The following is a 7,062-nucleotide window of genomic DNA, read 5'->3' as shown; positions in this document are numbered from 1 at the left end:
TGCCTGGTGTGACGGCAGAAGAAGCTGCCTGAGGGGAGGAATCCAGGTGGGGTTCAATTAGGAGGATTCTGGGGCCCAGTGCGGGGGCTGGTGATGATGATAACATCGAGATACCATCTGCGAGGCTTGGGCAGCAGTGTAGGGGAGGCATGGAGACACAGATAGCGCCCCCTGGCATCGGGGCAGGAAATGGGCAGCCTCCCGCTTAATTACATCATTAATTAATTACAACAAAGCGTGGTGGGTGAGCAGGTGGGTGGTTTGCCCAGAAACAGGTGGGTGGGCCACAGTTAGATCAGCCCCAAGAAGGCCCCCTGTTATACTACCCCATGATCTTGGTCCCAGCCCTGGCCCCAGCCGCCTGTCTTGCTCCCAGATGCTGCTCCCCAACCACCCATTACCCTATCCTATCCACCCGGCCAAGTGTGCCCTGCCGGTGGCGGTCCCGGGAAGGTCTCTGTGGAGACCCTGCCCACCCACCCACTCTGTTCAGCACCCCTGGCAGTGGGTGCAGGGTAGATGGGTCAGGGTGCCCAGGCAGCGGGACCAGGGTCCAGTGGCAACAGTGGTGGGGCACACATCTGCTCCTGGACTGTGGGGGCTGCTGGGAAGCCGAATCTAGCTGCTATGCCACCCCTGCCCCAACCCTACCCCTACCTCCACCCCCATCCTGCTGCCTGGTCCTGTGAACTACAGCTCCTGGCTTGCCCAAGAGCCATGTAAAAGGGAGTTTAAAAAACGCAGTCTTGTGAGAGTGGGCACCATTATGGTTTGCTCAGAGAATCTAAAGTCAATTGGTTTTCCTAGCAAAAGTAGCTGAAGACTAATCTATGCTAATAATGCATTGCAAGGCCCCTGCAACTGCAAGAAACATAAGCCAAAGGAGTTCTTTTGCTGGTATAGTTATCAGCAGTGTAAGCCATATATGCACAAAGTAGTCTTTTGCTAACAGACCTCGTGTCTAAACAGGGGGATTTGCTGGCAAAGATCTGTTAGTTTCATACCAGAATAGCTATGCGTGCAGATCTTGGTACTGTAGACTAAATTAGAGAATGCCAGTGGCATAACTAGTTATGGGCAAGTGAGATGCCACCCTGGGCACCAATTTAGGAGGGGCGGGAGGTGCCAAAAACAGCAGCCTCTGGGGGCCCTGTGCTGTGGTGCAGCCGCCAGTCCAAGGCACCTGGGCTACAGCAGAAGTGGCTTATGCTATAGCAGCTGCAGCCCAGGGTGCAGGATGGGGGGTAAGATTTGTTCCTTGATTCCCCAACTTTTGGCACTTCCCCCCACCTCTGTCATGCCCAAGTCACTGCAATGCCTAATGACACCTTTGGCTAGTCCTGCCTCCACAAAACACTTTTTGTTATTTAGAAAACATCCTTGTTATTTTTATCATCTTCTGGAATCTGTAACTTTTAAAGTCCAGAAATACATGCACACAAATGCAGACAGACACGCTGCGCTTTGTTTCAGATGTGCTTATTAGTACTAAACTGCAGGCATGGATATTTTAAGAACATTGAACCACTTGTTCTTAAAAGCAAATTGTAAACAGACTTGGACTTAGCAAACTACAGTACTAGAAAAAACAAGGGAAGGCAAGATTCAGTCCTTTTAACTAGCTATAAGGAAGCTAATATGTTTTCCTTACAGGAACAGCTTCCAACACTGCAGCTTCCATCAGTGCAGGGGCTGGGTTATTTAATGCTGGTCAAAGTTCTAGCCAGGCTTTTTTTTTTTTTTTGACAGAGTTTTTTGGGGTCCCCCCCCCAAAAAAAGCTCCTGTTTTTGTTTAAAAAAAAAAAAAAGTTTAAATTTTATCAGAACACAGAAAACAGAAAAATCAAAAAAGTTCTGGTTGAATTTAAATTTTTACTGGAAATCTTATAGTTTCATAGTTTCATAGTTTTAGGGTCGGAAGGGACCTAATAGATCTTCTAGCCCGACCCCCCGCCAGGGCAGGAGAACAACCCAAAAAAAAACAAACAAACCCTAAAAACAAAAACGGGACTCAAATGAGTCCAGCCAGGTAAGTATCCAGCCTATTCTTAAAGATCCCCAGGGTAGGGGCCAGCACCACCTCCCTTGGAAGTTGGTTCCAGCTCCTAGCCGCCCTAACTGTGAAGTAGTTTTTTCGGATGTCCAATCTGTACCTCCTCTCCATCAACTTGTGCCCATTACTCCTTGTTATGCCAGCGGGGGCTAGGGGAAACAGCGTCTCCCCCAAACCCTTCTGGTTCCCCCTAGTGAGTTTATAGACGGTCACCAGGTCCCCCCTCAGCCTTCTCTTGTGGAGGCTGAATAGGTTCAGGTCCCGCAGTCTCTCACTGTAGGGTCTGCCCTGTTGTCCCCGGATCATGCGGGTGGCCCTCCTCTGGACCCTCTCCATGTTGTCCACATCCCTCCTGAAATGGGGCGCACAGAACTGGACACAATACTCCAGCTGCGGCCTGACCAGCGTCGCATAGAGGGGGAGGATCACCTCCCTGGCTCTACTCGAGATGCACCTGTGGATGCACGACAAGGTCCGGTTAGCCCTGCCAACCATGACCTCGCATTGTCGGCCCATGTTCATCTTGGAGTCAATAATGACACCAAGATCCCTTTCCGCCTCCGTGCTCTCAAGTAGGGAGTTCCCCATCGTATAAGTGTGCTGCTGGTTCCTACTACCCAAGTGCAGCACCCTGCACTTGTCCGTATTGAAACACATCCTGTTCCTGTTTGCCCACCCCTGTAACCTATCCAGATCCTTCTGCAATCTCTCTCTCCCTGCTAGCGTGCTCACCTCCCCCCAAATTTTGGTGTCATCAGCGAATTTAAACAGGTTGCTTTCCACCCCAACATCAAGATCGCTGATGAAGAAATTGAACAGCGCAGGCCCCAGGACCGAGCCCTGGGGGACTCCACTACCCACCTCCCCCCAAGTCGAGTATGATCCATCCACCACCACCCTCTGAGTGCGACCCTTCAGCCAATCTGCAATCCATCTGACCGTGTAGGCATCTATGCCACAGTCGCCTAGTTTATTAATTAGGATGGGGTGAGAGACGGTGTCAAAGGCCTTGCTGAAGTCCAGAAAGACTACATCCACCGCGACACCTGCGTCCATGGCCTTTGTGACCTGATCATAAAAGGCAATCAGGTTGGTCTGACATGATCTCCCCCTAATAAATCCATGCTGATTGCCCCTGAGCATCATCTCGGATGCCGGCCCATCACAAATGTGCTCCTTGATGATCTTCTCAAAGAGCTTCCCCAGGATTGAGGTAAGACTGACGGGCCTATAATTGCCCGGGTCCTCCCTTTTCCCTTTTTTGAAGATGGGGACCACATTAGCTACCTTCCAATCGTCTGGCACCTGGCCCAAGCACCACGATCGCTCGTAGAGCCGTGCCAGGGGCCCTGCAATAACCCCAGCCAGCTCCCTCAGCACCCTGGGGTGGAGAGCATCCGGACCCGCTGACTTGAACGCGTCCAGCCCCTCCAGAAGCTCTCTAACCCGGTCCTCCCCAACCTGAGGTCTGAAGGCGATCCCCTCGCGTCCGGCTTCTATCACAGCAGGGAAGTCCCGGTCCCTGCACAAGAAAACGGAGGTGAAGAATTGGTTAAAGAGGTCCGCTTTATCCTCTGACGCAACCACCAGATTGCCCCGCATATCCTGCAGGGGCCCCACATTACCCGGCGCCTTCTTCATCCTCCCAATATATTTGAAAAAGGACTTTTTGTTATCCTTAATCCTGGACGCTAATCCGAGCTCTATCTCCGCCTTGGCCTTCCTAACAGCCCGCCTGCAGGCCCGAGCAGAGGAGGTATACTCCTCTTTGGAGATTACACCCCCCTTCCACCGGGCGTACGCCACCCTTTTGGCAAGCAGGCATTCCCGGACACCCTTGGTGAGCCAGGGGGGCTTTTGGACACTCCTGCCCGCCTTGCTTCTTGTCGGGATGGACACCCCTTGGGCCCCGAGTATCGTTTCCTTAAGGAACGACCACTCCTCTTGGACGCTGAGTTCCTCTGCCCTCAAGGACCCCAGTTCCTCTCCCACTAATCTCCTCATCTCACTGAAGTTGGCCCTCCTGAAGTCTAGGGCCACCACCTTGCTGCGGGCCCTTGACACTCTACGCTGGATGGTGAATTCCAGCACGCGATGATCACTATTGCCCAGGTGGTCAAGAACCTGGAGGCCTCTTACCAGGTCGTCGCCTGCGGCCAGGACCAGGTCCAGCAGAGCATCTCCTCTGGTGGGACTGTGCACCTCCTGAATCAAGTGGAGGTCCTGCAACTCGGCCAAGAACCTCCTGGAGCGGTCCGTCCCGGCTGACTGCTCCTCCCAGCAGATGTCCGGGTAATTAAAATCGCCCATGACAACTACATCCCTTGCTTTTAGTGTCTCCGCAAGCTGGCCTGAAAATTCCCTGTCCAGCTCCTCCTCCTGATTGGGGGGTCTGTAATAGACCCCCACCGTCAAATCCCTCTCGCCTTGCCCCCCCTGGATCTTGACCCAGAGCACTTCAGCTCGCCCCAGGACCCCCATTACTTACCTTTGCACCCCTTGCCCTGATGGCAAGACCCCCATTACTTACCTTTGCACCCCTTGCCCTGATGGCAAGACCCCCATTACTTACCTTTGCACCCCTTGCCCTGATGGCAAGACCCCCATTACTTACCTTTGCACCCCTTGCCCTGATGGCAAGACCCCCATTACTTACCTTTGCACCCCTTGCCCTGATGGCAAGACCCCCATTACTTACCTTTGCACCCCTTGCCCTGATGGCGTCTCCTCGTCTTCCTGCAGCCCCCTCCCCCGGCGAGTCTAGTTTAAAGCTCACTGTACGAGATCAGCCAACCTGGAAGAGAAGATACGCTTGCCATTAGGGGAGAGATGAAGCCCATCCCGCCCCAGCAATCCCCCCTCCCGAAAGCATGGGTCGTTGTCAAGGAACCCAAGGCCTGCCCGGCGGCACCAGCTGCGTAAGCGCTGGTTGACCTCACCAATGCAGGCCCCGTGCCTCTGTCCCCGCCCCCTCACCGGAAGAAGAGAGGAAAAAACCACCTGCGCCCCCGTCTCCTTCAGCCTGGTCCCCAGAGCCTCGAAGTCCCTCATAATACGGTCAGGGTTGCCTCTTGCCGCGTCGTTCGTACCCACATGGACGACAACCATGGGGTACCGGTCTGCAGGCTGGATGCAGGCCGGGATCCTCTCTGTGATGTCTCTGACCCAAGCCCCAGGCATGACGCAGACCTGCCGTGACATGGGGTCGGGCCTGCAGATCGGACCTTCCAGCCCTCGCAGGAGGGAGTCCCCGATGACTAGGACCCAGCGTTTCTTCCTCCTGGTGTTCTCTCTCCTCCCAGTCTCTGCCTTGCGTCTCGAATCTCACTTGTTGGATTCCCTGACTTCTTGGTGTTTGACTTTGAAACCGTAATAATGTTCTCATGATTGTAGGACAACCATGTTATACTTTTGTGCTGATAATCTGCTAGTGCATAAAGAAAACAAACTACAGTAAAAGCTGTGTTAACTGGCATGAGTGGGGTAAGGGGTGCCAGGTATCTAAAAATTCTGGTTATTTGAGGCAGGGGTTTTCAACTTTTTTTAAACCCCCTGCAGAGGGTGGGGGGCATCAGTCACCATGTGCATGCTTTCCCTGTCCCACGGCCGGCCAGAAATTCTGGTTAATAGAGTATTCTGGATAGTAGAATGCCGGTTAACACAGCTTTTCCTATATTAAAAAAACTGGATCATGGCATTACAGTGACACCCTGACATGTCAGCAACAGGGATGGACCCTAGGCTCAGACCTTTGCTATGTGTGCTAATAGAGTAATGGGCAACAGTGGTTGGTTGTTATCCTCTACCTGGGCCAGCACTGGAGGGGGATAGGACATCATCTGGCAGTGATCTTCACATGTATTTGCTGACAGCAGCGGAAGGGGAAGACTCAGACATCCTAGGATCCATTACAACTGTGGAAGGGAGTATGCTTTAGTGGACACAGGCCCTTTTACATCTGTTCCCTCAAGATTGACCTCTACTTCTCTTTCTCTCTATCCCCCCTTCATCTCCTGGCTCCTTATCCCTATCTCCTTTCTCAATAAGTCCCTCTCTCCTACTCTGGACTCTTGATTTTGGTCCCAGTTCCCTCCCCTTTATAAGTCTTTGTCCCAGTTTGCCTGTCCTCTAGATCCAGCTCTTTACCCACCCATGCTGCTCAGCCCCTTTACTTCATCCCCTGGACACCAGAAGGGAGGTATCAAGAGCACAGAAGAGACAGGCTCCCTTGCGTCTAGGTTCAGTGACCAGCACTGTGGCAGCCTTCAGCGACCATAGAAAGAAATCTCAGGGAGCAACCTGTTCAGTCTCTGCCTTGTTGATCTGTGTGGATGGCATACATGTGGTTAGGTTATACATCAGCCAGGCTGCCAATTCCTGCAGTGATGTAATTGCAGGAGTGGGATTCCACCTCCTGCTGGAGTAACTCCTGCCTTGGGGAAAGCCCCTTTGATTAGCTGCTGCTGCTATCTAGGATGACATGGAGCAGCGGGAGGCAGCCAGTCAGAGCCACTGCAGAAGATGGTCCCTCATCCTCCAGGCACCAGGTAAGGGAGAGATTTTAGCTGACACCCTGGAAGGAGGGTGCTGGCTTATGGGGCTATGAGCAATGAGTTCTCCTGTTCCATGCCTCCCCTTTCTTAGCTTAGAGCTCCAGCCAGAGCTGCAGGAAGAGCAAACAAAAGGGCTAAGGGGAAAGCAGAGGTGATGCAGGGATTGGTGACAAAATTAACTGCAAGGTGGAAGAGATGCAGGTGTAGGGTCAGGAGGCTAGAATTAATTGCTCAGTGGAATTAGGAGCAGCTGCAGGGAGGGAGGGAAGTGCGAGTATAGGCCTATTTGTCCTGTCCAAAGTGTGGGCCAGGCTCACCATGTAACATAGTAGCCCCTACTAATTGGTAGGCCTGTGTGAAGCAGCTTCGGATTCAGATTCGGCCAAATCGGGGGACAGTGATTTGATTCAGTGATTCAAATCACTGTCCCGAATCGATTCAGTCAAATCTGATTTG

Source organism: Alligator sinensis, unplaced genomic scaffold (genome assembly GCF_000455745.1).
Source record: "Alligator sinensis unplaced genomic scaffold, ASM45574v1 scaffold566_1, whole genome shotgun sequence".
NCBI classification, from domain to species: domain Eukaryota; kingdom Metazoa; phylum Chordata; order Crocodylia; family Alligatoridae; genus Alligator; species Alligator sinensis.
Note: the sequence above shows the minus strand (reverse complement) of the source record.